We start from the raw sequence: 16,924 nt of genomic DNA, 5'->3' as shown, positions 1-16,924 counted from the left end.
CACTGCTCTTCAATTTAGTAATAGAATGCCTAGCAAGAGCAATAAGACAAGATACAAACGTAAAGGCTATCCAAATAGGGAAAGACAAATTAAATTTCTCCCTCTTTGCAGATGGCATGATGTTTAATGTAAAGAATCCCATGGACTCCATTCCCAAGTAACTCAATATGATCTGAAACTTTTTCAAAGGAGCAGGCTATAAAATTAGCCTTCAAAAATCAATGGATTTTCTATTTGCCAATATCAAGGAAAGCGTGACTGAGATCAGGAAAGCAACTCCTTTTGTAATAGCCCAACAAAAAATAAAATACCTAGGAGTTCAATGAATTAACTAAGTGAAAGACCTTTATAAGAAAAACTTTAAAACCTGAAAAAGGAAATCAAAGCAAAACTAAGCAATTAGAAAAACCTCCCATGCTCCTGGATTAGGAGGATTAGCATCATTAAAGTGGCAATACTGCCAAAGTCTATCTACAAATTCAATGTAATACATATCAATATGACACCTCATTTTCAATGAAATCAATGTAGCAACACAAAACTTCATACGGAATGATAAAAGACCCACCCCAATAGCAAAAACAACTTTTAGCAGAAAGAAGAGTGGTGGAGGAATATCAATACCAAATTTCTTTTTTATATTTTATTTTATTGTGAGAATACCGTACAGAGGAGTTGAAATTACATGGCAAGATAACGAGTATATTTCTTATCTTCTAATCAAGCATTGTTGCCTCCTCTTTGTTTCCCCTTCCAATCCTTTCCTTTACTTCCCCCCTCCCCTCACCCGAACCTCCCCCTATCCCCCACCAAAGTTGTAAAGTTTGTTTTTCGAGATAACGACTTGTACATCTCATTGTTGTAATGGGTCCACCTGTACCCCTAGTTAAACGATTTGTTTTTCCCTTCCCCTCCACAAATTATACCAATATCAAATACAGTGAAAGCATGGGTTATACCGTGGGGGAGGGACATACAAAGCAACATAGAAATCATCTTATAAATATGTTAGCAACAATTGCATGAAAGGAAAAAAAAGGAAAACAGAAACGAAAAGAAAATTGAATACCAAATTTCAAACTCTACTATAAAGCCATATTAAACAAAACAGATTAGTATTGGTACAAGTACATATTTGAGGCCCAATGGAATAGAACTGAAGATCCAGGAATGAACCCACAAACCTATAGCCACATAATGCTTAATAAGACTGCCAAGGATAGAATGGAAGAAAGACATCCTCTTCAGTAGATGGTGCTTGCAAAATTGGTTTAACACCTTCAGAAAAATAACTATAGATCTTTATATATCAACCAGCACCAGAATCAATTCCCAATGGATCAAAGACCTGGAAGTCAAAGCAGACAAACTGAAAATATTATAGGAAGGAATAAGAGAAAGGCTAGAACTCTTTGGTAGAGGTTGAAATTTTCTTAAAAACCCAGAAACACAAAAAAAATCAAAGAAGTCTTGGACAAATGGGATTGCATGAAACGTCAGAGTTTCTGCATTACCAAGGACATAGCTAACAATTTCGATAGAAAGCCCATGGATTGGGACAAGATGTTCACTAGCCATACAACAGATAATGGTCTCATATCTAAAATATACCTGGAACTCAAAAAATAAAATCCTGCAGCAACAGATCCTCAAAGAAAGCACCGCACAATTAATAAGTGGATTAAAGAGAGACTTCTCTGAAAAGGAAATAAGAATGGCCAATAAACACATAAAGAAATGCTCAACTTCTCTAGCCATAAAAGAAATGTAAATCAAAACAAAATTGAGATACCACGTCACCTCAGTAAGAATGGCAATAATGAAGAAATTTAATAACAACAGATGCTGGAGGGGATGTGGCGATAAATAAACCCGACTGCATTGCTGGTGGGAGTGTAAACTTGTTCAACCACTTTGGAAAGCAGTATGGAGGTTCCTCAAAAGATTACACATAGAGATCCCCTATGACTCAGCAATCCCATGTTTGGTTATTTACCCATACTAAAGCTTTTAACACAACTGTGTTTATTGAAGCATTATTCCCAACAGCCATGGTAAAAAACCAATCCAGATGCCCCTCACTATAAGAATGCATCATATATACATATATATACACACACACATATGTATATATACACACATTTATGTATACATATATACATAAATGCATACATACATAATGTAGATATACATAAATAATGTAATTATATATATACATATGAGTGTATATATATATATATATATATATATAAAATATAAAATTCTATGCCTCTAGGAAATAGAAAGACTTGGAAAAATTATAGGAAGTGAAGGAAGTCATTCTCAAAGAAACAGGTCCCATGGTTTCTCTTATTTACAATAAATAGTGTATGTCAAGGAGAAGCTGAAATGGTCAAAAGCTATATATATATGACCATATAAAATGATGCTAAGAGAAATGAACCCCAAGATAGGTACAAAAGAATTTTTATCTTTCTTGCTGTTGTTTTCAATTTATCTTGTACTATGTGATTTTTTTTTTTGCTTCTTTTGTATATTCTTCCCTCATGATATAATCCCAGTTTATATATAATCCTTTTCTTGATTGTGGTACCCTATATCTAGATCTACATTTTTCTAATTTGGGGAGAGGAAGGGAAATAACAAAAGATTGAAATAAGGATACAAGATGACTCATTGTTACAATTAAATGTCCATGACACTATGTTTAAAACAAACTTTGCAACTTCATGGGCTGAGGAGCTGGGCAGGGGAGCTGAGGAGGAGGGCAGGGAAGGGATGGTGTAAAAATGCTTGATAGGAAATGTACTCATTACCTTACTCATGTAACTGTAACCCATTTGTACATTATCTTTACAATAAAACATATTTAATTTAAAATACTGTTTGATGAAACAGAGTTTACCACAAATGCAATGATAAAGTAGTTTGCTAATGATAGAACAGACAGAGTAAATGTGGTTTACCAGCTTCTAGTTGAGAAAAACAGCCGATGTGAAAATCCTTCAGGTTTTTTTTTCTCTTAAATGCTTAATATTAGACCTACTGAAATTATTAGGAATTGTATTCTATATAAGAATTATTTCCTTTCATTTAAAAGCACTTGCAGAAGCCTGACACAAGTCGGGGATACCTTTAAGCCTAGTTACTCAGGAGGATAAGATCTAATAATCACCATTCAAACTATACTCATCAGACAGACTAGAAGACAATTTTGTGGAGGTGTCGCTCAGGTGATAAAGTGCCAACCTTGAAAGCAAAAGCTGAAGAAGAACACAAAACCCTTGAATTCAAGCCCCAGTATTGAAAATAAAATTAAATTAGTGAAAGTAGGCAAGACATATGTTGGTGACAATTAACATTTAAGAGCAAAGAAACCAAAGTTGTTCCTGATTATAAATCCAAATAAAATGAGACTGGTTGAAAATTCAACTTTTTTCTGCTGTAACTTCCCAGTGGCATTCAAGGCGAAGTTTCCTCAAAATAAAAACTGCGTGCCTCCTGTTTCCATGATCCTTGATTACAGACAATTTGATATAGATCAACTTTCATAAAATCAAAAACAACAGCAACAACAAAACACTTTCCAGAATGCATCTCAGAGAATTTCCCTATCACACTTAAGGTAGTCCAACCAATAAATGCTTCCTTTACTCGACATGGCTTAAAGAATCCTCCCTTCATGTTTAATGACAGGTGTCAGTTCCTTTGGAGAGTAAAACAATATTTTCCTTTTTCAGTGTCTAGCAGTCTCCTCAGCTCCATTGTTATTTTCTTGGTACTTTTTAAGCTCCTTTAATAGGCTGATGACTTCTCAGCCTGCATACAATTATAAGAATTTGCATGTGCCAAAAGATGTTTCTATCAATACATTTGTTTATGAGAACTTAAGGAAGAAAAAGGTAAAAACTCCATAGTGGTACTACTAAATGATTTTATTTATAAACACAAGCAATTATAAGAGTGAACATCTTCTCTGCCTGCATGAAATTAATAAATATACCAAAGGAATTAAATTTAGATTTTATGGATATCTTAAATCCAATTGCCTAGATAAGAACTTATGAGGGGGCTGGGAAGGTGGCTCAGTGGTAGAGCAATTGCCTTGCATGCATGCGGCCCTGGGTTCAATTCCTCAGCACCACATAAGCAAAAAAAGAAAAAAGCTGGAAGTGGAACTATGGCTCATGTGGTAGAGTGCTAGCCTTGAGCTGAAGAGCTGAGGGACAGTGCCCAGGCCCAGAGTTCAGGCCCCATGACTGAACTTAGGATTGTCAAGAGGCAGAAGGAAAAAATGTTATAATCTACAGGGTAAAGACAAAAATAAGCAGGACTGCATGTTTCTTTCATGATTAAATTTAGTGAAACTTATGTGGGCTCCAGTGATATTTCCAAATAAATTTCCAAAGAAATCTCTACTTATTTGAGCATATATGGTATAAAAAGTAGTTAAAAATCAATATTGCTATAACAATGATTAGCTTTCTTTTAATATTGATCTATTTAGCTTTGTTTAGTATGTCTGGAGTAAGCACTCTTTCTTGCAATCCTTAGAAATAAAACAACTAGCAGCAACCATTCAAATTATCATTGCTATATCAATATTAGATTCTAATATTTAAAGAGGAGAACCTTATAACCTACTTGTTATTTTGTTATAAAGGTGTTGTACAGAGGGTTTATAGTTACAGAAATAAGGTAACAATTACAATTCTTTTTTTTAATTTAATTTAATTTTATTTGTGAACATACTGTACAGAGGGGTTACAATTACATGGGCAGGATAATGCGTACATTTCTTACCAAGCATTGCAGCCTCCTCCTTTGGTTAACCCTTCACATCCCTTCCCAGCCTCCCCTCTTCCCCCCACCCATCCCAATCCTTCTCCTTCCAACAACTACAATTCTTATCGAACATTGTTACCCTCTGTATTACTCCCACTATCCCTCCCCCCTCCATTATTCCTTCCTCACAAACTGGAAAGTTCATTTTCATGAGTGTCTTGTGAGTACCATTGTGCAATTGGGTCACAAGATCGAAAGGCAAACTATGTTTTTAATGGAAAAAAATTCAATACATATCCTACAACATGAGCTAAGGGGTAGTTTAGTAGGGAAGGCTGAGAATGGAAAAAAATTCAATACATATCCTACAACATAAGGTAAGGGGTGGTTTAGTAGGGAAGGCTGAGAATAGTAAACAGGTGACATTGATCAAGACACACTGTGTTCATAAAATACTTTGTTAATTGGCAACTCCTTTGTACAAATACTTAGTTAAATAAAAAATGAAAGCAGTAGCTTTCTATCATGTTTACCTCAGTGGTAAATATTACATATGTACACGAACAATTCATATGCATTGCAATTATTTTATTGTATATATAAATTATGCATATGTAATTATGGCCAGATAAGTAAATAAGATATAAAAATTCCAAGAAAACAAAATAATTATAAGAAAATTACTCATTTTACTTATTGATTTATATGTACAATAGTAAAATTTTCTCAACTAATGACTGAGAAGTCTCTTCATTGTTTTTTATCAAGTAAGCATAGACTTACCTCTGATGACTCATCCTGACATTGAAGGACACACTTCATTGATCAAGATGGAATAATTTTCAGATTCTAATTAGTTAATAAATCAGAATTTGTGAGAGTAACTCTAAAGCAATATATCTTAAAAATGATAAAATCATACATAACCATTAGCTTGTTAGACTGTATTTTTATATGTGCATAGAAGATGGAGTAACAAGGAAATGACATTTAAAGTGAAATAATTGAGTAATAGATAAGAGTGTAAGGAATAAACACTTGATCATGTGCAGGGTAAGAGTTGAAAAAAGTGATATTATCCATTTAGAAAAATGTTTGTTTCTTGTTTTTTTAGTGTGTTTTGTTTTTAAATAAAGACAAGCATGCCTTACAACATAGAGCAGAATATTGAATATCAAGGTATTATCACATAAAAATAATTTTCACATGAAAACATATTTTTCCAATTTGTACATGTTTAAAATCATTTGCACTACTATTTTTAAAAATACAAAATGAAATAAAAACAAAATTCTGGATATTTTACAGAAGAGATACAGTATTGGATTTAAATCTGTAGAATAATCTCAGAGTATTGAAAAATTAGTTTCTACTCAGGAATTCTGAGTTTCTTTCTACTCATTTTTCAATTGTTACCTAAGTTTATGTAGTATCCCTTTTTTGGGGGGGGGTCCAGTCGTGGGGACTGAACTCTGGCCTGGGTACTGTCCCTCAGCTTGTCTGCTCAGAGCTAGCTCTCTATCACTTGAGCCACAGTGCCACTTCCAGCTTTTTTTTCATTTTTGCTTATGTGGTGCTGAGGAATAGAACCCAGGGCCTCATGCATGCAAAGCAAGTGCTCTACCACTGAGCCACCTTCCCAGCCCCTTATGTAGTATCTTTCATACAAATCCACACATTCATTTCCCTGAGTACATTTAATTTTTCCATTTTTATTAATTTTAATTTAAAAAGCCTGAATAGGAATAACCATTTCTTGTTTCACTTATGTAACAAGGCAGTATATATACCCATGCAATCAGAGAGCAGGGCAATGAAACCAACAGCATATAGCAGTTATCTGAAAAAAATCTCAGTTCTGAGGCAATGAGAGTGTAAATTCTCTTATGTCTAAAATGATGAGGGGCCAAAAAAGGATATCAAATATTTCTTCTGGATATTGCTCACATGCATATTGATATCTAGTGATAATGAATGCTGTTGAAAAAAGTAAAATGCACCCAAAAAAAACTCTGTATGTAAGCCGGGATTTTTTGCTAAGTTATCTTAACTGTCATTCACTTCATCTCCTCTCCACTGCTTTTTCCAGTTCATTCATCTAAAGTAATTCTTGGCAAGGGTATAATACATGTCAGTATGTAGGACCTTAATTCACAAATTGAGGAAATTATAGACTAAAGAAGACGACTAAGGTTGTGCTTGTTTTGCTTTTTGATCTTTTCTATTTTTATTTTTTTTATTGTGAAAACACCATACAGAGGGGTTACAATTACATGAGCAAGGTAATGAGTACATTTCTTATCAAGCATTGTTGGCTCCTCCTTTGTTTCTTCTTCCCATCCCTTCCTATCTCTGCCTCCGCCATCTCCTTCAGTCCTTCCCCCAACCCCCGCCTACACCCCAAGCCACCAAGCCAAAGTTGTAAAGTTCGTTTTTCGACATAATGTCTTCCATATCTCATTGTTGCAATGGGTCCACCTTTCTCCCTATTTAAACAATTTGTTTTTTTTCCCTTCCCCTCCACAAATTATATCAACATCAAATACAGTGAAAGCAGGAATTATACCGTGGGTGAGGGGAATACAAAGCAAAAAAAAATCATCTTATAAATGTTAGACACAATAGCAAGAAAGAAAAACCATTTGAGACCTTATCTTAGGGTTCATTTCGCCTAACATCAACTTATCTGACCTTTTCTGCTTGTCTCAGACATATACTAGTTATTAAAAATAAGGGAAACCAAGGGACCTATGTTTCTTTGGGCCTGGCTTACTTCAGCATACAGTTCTAATGCATAATTAGAACTCAAAGGCATAATACGAATTGCTGCTGTAGAGTGAGCTTGAAAGAGAACAAGATAGTGGTTAGAACTTGAAATATGAAAGGAATTACACAAATGAAAAAGGGCTCATATCCAAGAAGTGTAAAAGCATGGTGTGTCTATGGGAAGAATCTTCTTGCTTTACAGGAAAATTTAAAAAATCAATGATAATTCCAAGAAATACTCTAAGTATGAGAAAAATACTATAGATTGAGAAAAAATGATTTAAAGAATAACAGTAGTGAAGATGGATATTATTTCCATTTTTTTGAGAAACGAATGTCACCAGGTGAGTAGAGTAGGAAAAGTCACTTCGTTTTAAATTTTACAGAAGAAATGTGGATGATCATTCAGTTCACCCTTCAAGACACATTCTGAATTCTCTGCTCTTAGAATTTGTGAGGACTGCATTGAGAACTTCTTTCTAGTGTGTATGATAAAGCAGTATGACTTCTATAAAGTATTTCATCTATTTAATATTCAACAAAGAATACTAAATGAGATCTATATTCCATTAGTAAAGGAAACAATGTGATCCAGCAGAGGGGAAATATTATGGAAATTCACAGGAAAACATTCAATTCATCCTTAACATTTTAAAATCTTCTCTATGAAATATGTTGCATAATATAACAAAGTTTGAATGATTATATTACAATAAGAATCAACAATCATTTCAAAACTTCAGTGTTAATAACAGATCTTGTTCAATATTAACTTAAACTTTTAAAGCCAGAGATATAAGGTGTATGTGTTTAATTGTGATTAGGTTTGAGAATATCAACAGTTATAAAATCCAATTTCCTTGAGGCTGATATCTGAATCCTCACTCCTCTGCAGTCAGATAGAGGATTGTAGATTAATAAATTTTATCAGACAACTTTGCTCACTTTCTATTTTGAATGATTGGATATCTGAGTGTGGAAAGGAATTTGTTGAGGCTCTTCCTACAGACAAAATCTATACAGAAGCTAAACGTTCATTATAAAAGTTAAAGTAGCTTCCTGTGATTAGTGGCTTATGCTTGTTATTCTACCTATGGAGGTGGTAAGAGTTAAGAATCATGGTTCAAACCTAGCCTGAGTAATAAAATCTGTGAGACTCTAATGTCTAATTAAGCAACAAAATGCTGAAGTAGGGCTAAATTGGATAGCTAGATTTGATGAATTAAAAAGAAAAAAAAAAGAAAGAAAAATAGAAAGTTCAAGGACAATGACCTGAGTTCAAGCCCCAGGCCTGAATTCAAGCCCCAGGCCAAAAGGCCTGATACAAAAATAAGTTAAATACACAGAAATACACACACACACACACACACACACACACACACACTAGTTTCTTTATACCAGATGTCCTTTAGCAATCTCCAATGGGTACAAGTCCCATGGTAAAAAATGATTGCCATTGTTTTCATGTCTAGGTTCTCTCCATATGCTCAGAAAATAAAATGATGATGAAGGCAATCCAAAAATCAGGTTAGCTGCTACTCACAAACCTCTCTAAAAAGTGGCAGCGCTGTCTTTGCTGACCACTGCCTATTTACATCCACAATGAAGTATTCTAATCATAAAAAATATTTCATGACCTGATCCTATTCATTTCTAAAAAGATGATGCATAGTTTTCCCTCTACTATTGGATCAAAGCTGAGGAAATATCTATATCTCTACTAGATGGAGCAAAATAATATGTCTTGAGGGAGGCATGATTTACCAAGGATGACATAGCATTTGGGCCACTGTGTACCTAATGTTAACAGTAACTATATTGAATGTGGGAGGGGCTGGGGGGTGTGGGTGTGGGTGTGGGTGGTTGTGTTTGCTGGTCTTGAGACTGGAACTAAGGGCCTAAACAAAAGCTGGGAGCTTTTACTGCTCAAGGTTTTTTCTCTATCACTTGAGCCCAAGTTTCACTTCCAACTTTTTGGAGTTAACTCAAAATAACAGTCTCACTGACATTCCTGTGTGGTCTGGTCTTGAACACAGATCCTTAGGTCTCATCTTTGAGATAGATAGGATTAGAGGAATAATTTGAATGATTATCAAATGATTATCAAATTGATAAGCAATTTGAACTAACATAAGCAACCCATTGAATTAAGACAATATCTCCATTTATAAAACCAGGAAAAGCTGTTAATTAGAGTCAGTTTTCATGTATTGACATTATTTCTGAGCTCTGGTAATCATCACAAAGATAAGCATTTAAATTGGAGGCCTAAGTTCAGATATTGTCAATATATAGCTCTTAGTCTTGAAATATTATGAGAACTGTAGTATTTTCAGGTCAAATTGTGTTGCCCTAAATGCAAAACCTAACAACATAATAGTCGATACATTTTGGAAAATTAATATTGGCATATAATCTATTGAAACATTCTTTTAAACCTATAATTGAAAGCATTAGTAACAGTAATACCAAATATTTCTTTCATAAATGGTAACTAATGTTCACATACACAGATGGCCATATACTAGTATTGCCCTACCTATTTTATAACAGATAAGGGAATCTTACTATTATTCACCATAAATTTTGATTAAAGCAATTAATTGCAGTTAAGGGTTATGCTCTATGAATTCATTGTTTTCTAGGCAGATGAAGGTCGTATGAGAGCCCGTAAAGCGATAAGACACAGACTGGCAAAAATGATGCAACAAATTTTTCCACTGAAATTGCCCTTACAAAATAGAAAAATCAATATTTGGAAGTTTTAATGAGAGACATTGGAACCTATGAAAGTATAATATAAAATTTTCTGTTTTGACTTATTTATTTTAAAGAATTATCCAGTAAAGAGTTCTATTTAACTACGAATATGTCTGCTTATATCTGGCCATATAAATAAATATATAAAATGATTCCAATTGCAATCAATGTTTTATAAGTCTATAAATTATTAGGAACAAAGGGAAACTAAACATGCTTTTACTATATTAGTCTTTTAAAATAATACATATAAATTGAAAACGTCCCTTTGAAGAAATCAGTTTAGTAGGTAACATGAAATAAATATTAACACTTTAATATTCTAAAATTAGAGATACACTGCCAAAATTTCAAATTTTTTCATTATTATATTGATGTGGAAAATATTGAAACATTAATAAGCATTACAAGATCTAGCCTTTAATCTATATGTCCAATATAATAAATTTTTATCAGATCACATATACATATACATATATATGTTATAAATTACTTAGGATCCTTAGAGCATGTATATCATTAATATACATACTAAAAGTTTTTGAACCTTTCAAGCATTCCCATTTCCATAGAATAATATTTTATAAAGAATATGGCCTTTTCTCATTTCCTTTAAATAATGTTCTTCTGGTATATTCTAAGAGTTTGTCAAGAAAGCTCACGAGAAAAACATTCAGTGTCTCAGTATAGCTACACTATTAGACAAGGATATTGTAATGATTTGATTCATTTAAGTATAGCACAGACCTCCTTTTATAATTTTGCATTGTGTTACCTGCTTACAGTTAGTATCGTGTTTATAAAGTTAACAATGTCTTTTATTGAAATTCTCATGTCTCTTCACCATACACAAACATGACTTCTGTCTGTGGGAAGACTTTCAACTATGGTGCTCCATCTTCAGTTTCTCTGAGTGGCAACAATGTGATTTCATTCATGTGTGAAGTATTTTTAACTTGAATGATTCTTACACCCAGTTAGGAGAAATAGTCATTATTCTAGCTCAATAGCTCTTCAATTGGTAGGCAGAAATGTGAATTTGTGTTTGGACTCTCTAATTCTGATATTTGGCACTGTCAAGAAAAAAGTTAATTGTGAGATATCATGATGGGGAGAACCAAGGCACAATAGAGACACCGTTTTTTTTTCCTGAATATTATTTCTATGATGGGAATTTCTAGAAATGTTTATGCAACAATTTAAACATTTAACTTCTATAGTTGGGATATTGCAAAATGCTTATGTTTTGTTTTCATTACAGTATATGAAAGGATAGCCCACACTATGAACATACCCCAAACTACTTGAATATGCCTTCTGATTTTCAGATCGAGAAATGACTTGACATGTTTGCCTATTGCCTGTTATGTGTGTGTATATGCTGGTATCCTTCAAGAGAAATATCAATGTGTGACAAAAACAATATCAGAATATCAGCTTAATGAATTATTCCTTCTTACTTTCCTTCCTGCCTGACAACCTCCCCTCCCCAGTAGCTACTGGTGGCCCATTTTATGTCTTATATCAAGTGCTGGAGCACGTGATTGGTGATTTGTGACATCTTTTCATTTAAAACTGCTTCTATCCTCACGTCATCCTTTCTTTTTCACTCCTTCTTTTCTTTTACATGATATCAGTTTACTTTTGTTACCTTCTGAAAGGTCCTGTATCCAAACTTTAATCATAATATGAGCTCTTAGCCATTAAGACAAAAACAAAGAATTTCAGAGTAGACAGTGAGACTATATCCTAGAGTTCCCGAACTCCTCTGAGCAGGTCAGCTGCTGTGGATCTTCAGCCTAGTGTTTCCTCAAAATGCTAGGCTTTTATTCTGCTACCTGTGGAATAAGTTCCCATCTGGTTTCAATCTTATCTGACAGCCTTCCCCAAATCCCAGTGGTATTTTTAGTTTACATTTTTATGAATAGTTTTTCAAGTTATATCTCAGTAGCTTCCTAATTTTCATAGTCCATGGTCTTTAATGAAGTAGCACCTGATTGTTGGCCCTTTGGGTCCCCCTTCCTTCTTAACTCAGTCCCAATAGAACTCATGTTCCAACTGCTGATTTGTTTCCAAAACAACACTGTGCCTTTGAACGTACTGCTTCTTTATCCTAAAACCACGTTGCTCTCCACCTTCCTGTCACCCACCTCCCAACTTGGTCCCTTTTCCTGCATTTCCATACCTTTCCATTGCTATTCTGGCTGAGGGGTCAGTAAGCATTCTACATGGAACTGTTTAAAGGGCCATTACACATACACACACATACACACACAATCCCTCCAGGTATTGTCAAATATCTGCGTGGGGAGCGGGAGAGATAGAATCATCCCACTAAAATATCAACTAGATAGAACAGAGTACCACTGTATTTCCAAAATTTACCCAATACTCCTAAGTTTTCTCGATTTTACCCTTCCATGCACACTGTCCCTGTTCATGCTGACACTGACTTAAAATTTCTGAAAAGTTGTGGCTTACAGTGAAAACATCACATTAGGTCAGAGGCTATTTCAGAGGAACTGAACCATTATGCATTTTCAACAGCTCAACAAATTCAGAATTCAGGTTTGAGTTGACCTCTGTGTCCTTTACTTTCCATTTCAATCATTCTAGAATACATCACATGTCTTCTCTCTTTTCACGTCTAAGGCCATGTTTTACTATCTTGTTTAGAGATAGACAATTCAGGACTATTTCCCTGTATCAAAGTCCTTAACTTATCCACAATTGGGGGAATTATTTTTATGCCAAGTCAGGTACCATATTTATATTTTCCTGTCATACATAGGCGTCTTTGTCTGCCTTTATACTAGACAATTTGAATATGTTTTAATGAATAATATACTTTAGCTTAATGGTGTGACTCATGTGGTAGAATAACTGCTGGCAAAACCTGAGTTCAACCCTCACAACCATCAGTAATTGAACTCATCCAAAGTTATATGGGCTTGCACTTCATTAGAAACCAGATGATCTTAATTCTATAACTTTATTTTGTCAGTCATGGGGCCTGAACTCTGCCTGCACACAGTCCCTCAGCTCTTCAGCTTAAGGTTAGTGCTCTACCACTTGGGCCACGGTGCTACTTTCCACTTTTTCTGCTTTTGTGGTGGTGAGGAATCGAACCCAGGACCTCATGCATACAAGGCTAGCACTCTAACATTGAGCCACCTACCCCATTACTCTATTACTTTCATTACTACATACATATATTCACGTTGTGAACAGAATATTCATGGAAAGAGAAATAAAAAGAAGACTGAAGATAATAATGTGGGCTCTAATTCACTTGAATAAGTGGAAATCATGCTCTACTACAAAAACTGCATGAAATTGTAAATTCTAGCATTTTCTTACTGAAATTCGTATGTGATTTGCATTTTTCACTTTGTATTCATTTTACCACGGTTGAAATTCTCTAACCTTTTTTCTTCTTTTTTACATTTTGGGATGAAAAAATAAAACCAGGACATATTTGCCTTGAAGCATGGCAGAAGAGGGTGAAATGATTCACAAGTAAAAATCTTCAAAGTACAGTACCATTTGTCAAAGTGAAAGATTCAAAATTCTGCAAGACTGCATTACAAGTAATATAGATCAAGTTCTAATGTGTTATTCTCCTAATGCCTGTAAAATATAGAAATATTGAAAAACAAATGGAGATTTTGCAAAGTATCATCTAAAACTTCGCATTTAATTTTGCACCTCTTGAAGGGAAGAGGAGAAACATGAAATAAATGGGTATGAAAATGCTGCTTATTAGCAGCTTGAGAGTTGGTTTCTTGAAGATTGAGTTAAAGTAATTGTTTCCAAACATATACTAGTCATTTTCTTCTCAGGGAAAGATTTTAAGATTGTTGTTCCAGTACATTTTCTAGAAATAATGACAGAGATTCACCAAAGTTTGCTCCATATGTAAGTGTCCTTTAATGAATATAGTAAAATCTAAGCTTCTATGTTTGCATATGAAATTCATTTCAAACTTGGCCATAGCTTTCATTTACACTGAAGATCATATACAATCAAGTACATTTACTTCATTTTCATTTGAATGACATTTTTGAATTTCATTAGAAGTAACAAGTTATTACCTTTTTCAGCAGGAAGTAACAAATAGAATACTGACAGTACAATATGGTATTTGGTTCCAATAAGTAGAAATAGAATCGATGATATTACAGAGTTCCATTCATTCCAGTTGTAGTATGAAGATTGTAATTGTGTGTAATAGGATTGGATATTCATTTCTTCTTTCCATGTCTTGTGCGTCCCCTTATGTTGATACTGAATTTTACAATAACTTCAATTGAATTATTTTTCTCTTTTGTATCCATTTCCTTTTTGATTTTATACAAATACACACACGCGTGTGCACACACACACACACACCAAAAAAACACTTATGTTCCTTCTGAAGAGCAGCAACTATGCATCAATCCTTCCTGAACAGCACAGCCCAAAACAGAGCCTTCTCATTGTTAAAAAATGATCTGCTAATGATTACTCTATATTTTTTCATTGTTTATATCCCTTTGCCCTCCATCAAAGCTCTCATTCAACACATGGGAATTCTAATTTGTTCATGTGCCTACAATGCCTGATGAACAGAATGCTGCTGAAATTTCGTTAATAATATATTAATAAAAGAGTGATCTTACACCTGTTCACTTCTTTTTCATTCCTACCAGTCTCCTTCTTTCATTCTTCTCTATTTTATTTTTTTTGCACTAGGCCAAGACCATAACACAGGACTTACTGCTGCACACCAATGTATCATTTGTGATTTTGTGTGCACCCAACCTATGCTTAGTTTAGTTACAAGTAAAAATGCTAACTGAAATTGATAAAAATATGCGGTATTTAAAAAGAATTGAGACAAAAATGCTAAGAATTTTCTAATTATAAATTTTCATGCATTTGTAGAATCTTTTCACCACATACCCTTTCTGATTTCACTTTACAAATACAATCTTCCTGGCCACAATACTATTGAATATCATATCAGTAGTTCTACTGAAACAGTGACCCTAGTTTAGAAGAGTGACAACTTCAAAACCGATTTTTCTGCAGAAACTCACCATAAGCCTGATGTCATGCTGCTATCTCTTATTGTGATCTCCACATATTTTATGTTTAACTCATGAATTGATTTGGGCTTCTCTTTTAGAATCTGATTTTGTGAATTTCTGTTCTCAAATATTAATCTAACTCTCCACTGAAACAAACATACAGAAAGTTGTATTTCAAATGACAAAATAAATGTGTTTCCAATCTGGGCACTGAAAAATAATCTATATGTAAAATTATAGCTTTACTGATGGCTAGGGTTGCAAAATAATTACAAGCATTTTAAGAGGTCTGGTTGACAGAAAACTATATACAGTTAACTTTTCTTATTTAAAAAGATTAACATTTTGGCAATCAGGACTATTGCTTTTCTGCTAATCAACATGATTCTTTTACAGAGCATTATAAAAATTTGTGCAGTAGTTAAGTTTTTAACAGCGACTTTACTATTTTTGAGCACAAGTTTAGCTTAGCTCAGTAGGTTGGAGTTATTAAGTGAGTCATAATTTAGTGTTTTAAATAAAACAAATAGGAGATCTCTTCTTAGTTTTGCATGAGGCTCATATCACAATGGAATTTGTTTATTTCAAATATAACAGATTTCACTTTCCTTAGGATCCACTTATAAATATATCACTTATAAATATACCACTTATAAATATATCAATAAAATCTTTCTTTTCTGTCTTTATTTATTTATTCTTTAAGGATAATGACTCAGTTCAACTAGAAATAAGGCAGAAAATTGAATTTTTAGTAAGCAGAATGGGAAGGTTGAAACTATGATTTATGAACAACTACTACACACCAGACTCTACATTGAATATCTCAATTCCTCTTTTTAAGTTACATGGTAATTCACAAACGTTACTTTATTCGCATTTTATAAAAAATTAAAAATATGTTTATTTAAAAGGATTGTTTTAAGCTTCTCTTTGTCAAATGAATGGTAAAATACTTTCTCAAAAACCATTTTTCTTCAACTGCCTCAAAAATTTCCTACATTAGTGTTACTTGAGATGTACAACTGCATACATCCACCTAATACCTTGACTCACCTGCACAATGGCCAACAGCATCATCATGACAATTAATTTAACACAGTATGGTGTCACATATCTATCATCCTTGCATTCATTTGACAGATACAGGAGAATTGCCTGACACATTTGCAGATCACCTATAATCCATGCAAAATGAACACATATGTGTTAACACGTATGAATATGTGTTAAGTAGAACTGAGTCAAATCTGACAAGTATGTTTGATGCATACTATAGTCAAATCATTAACATAAAACAAAATGGTTATTAAAAATTCCTTAATTTGTGAAGGGAAGTTGAGTAAAATTATTTTGTTTGTTTTTGGCTGTCCACATTTTCTAGAAAATTATCAGCAGTAATAATCAGGACAATCTTAATCACAGTCATAATGTTTCATTATTTCCTTGAGAAATCACCTACAAATCAGAGATGCCTTCAAACTCAGTACTAGGTAAAGCTGATTGTCTCTTAGACTAATAAAATATGATTTTATAAAATC

This window comes from Dipodomys spectabilis, unplaced genomic scaffold (assembly GCF_019054845.1).
Source record: "Dipodomys spectabilis isolate Male_0828 unplaced genomic scaffold, ASM1905484v1 ptg000352l, whole genome shotgun sequence".
Classification (NCBI taxonomy): domain Eukaryota; kingdom Metazoa; phylum Chordata; class Mammalia; order Rodentia; family Heteromyidae; genus Dipodomys; species Dipodomys spectabilis.
Note: the sequence above shows the minus strand (reverse complement) of the source record.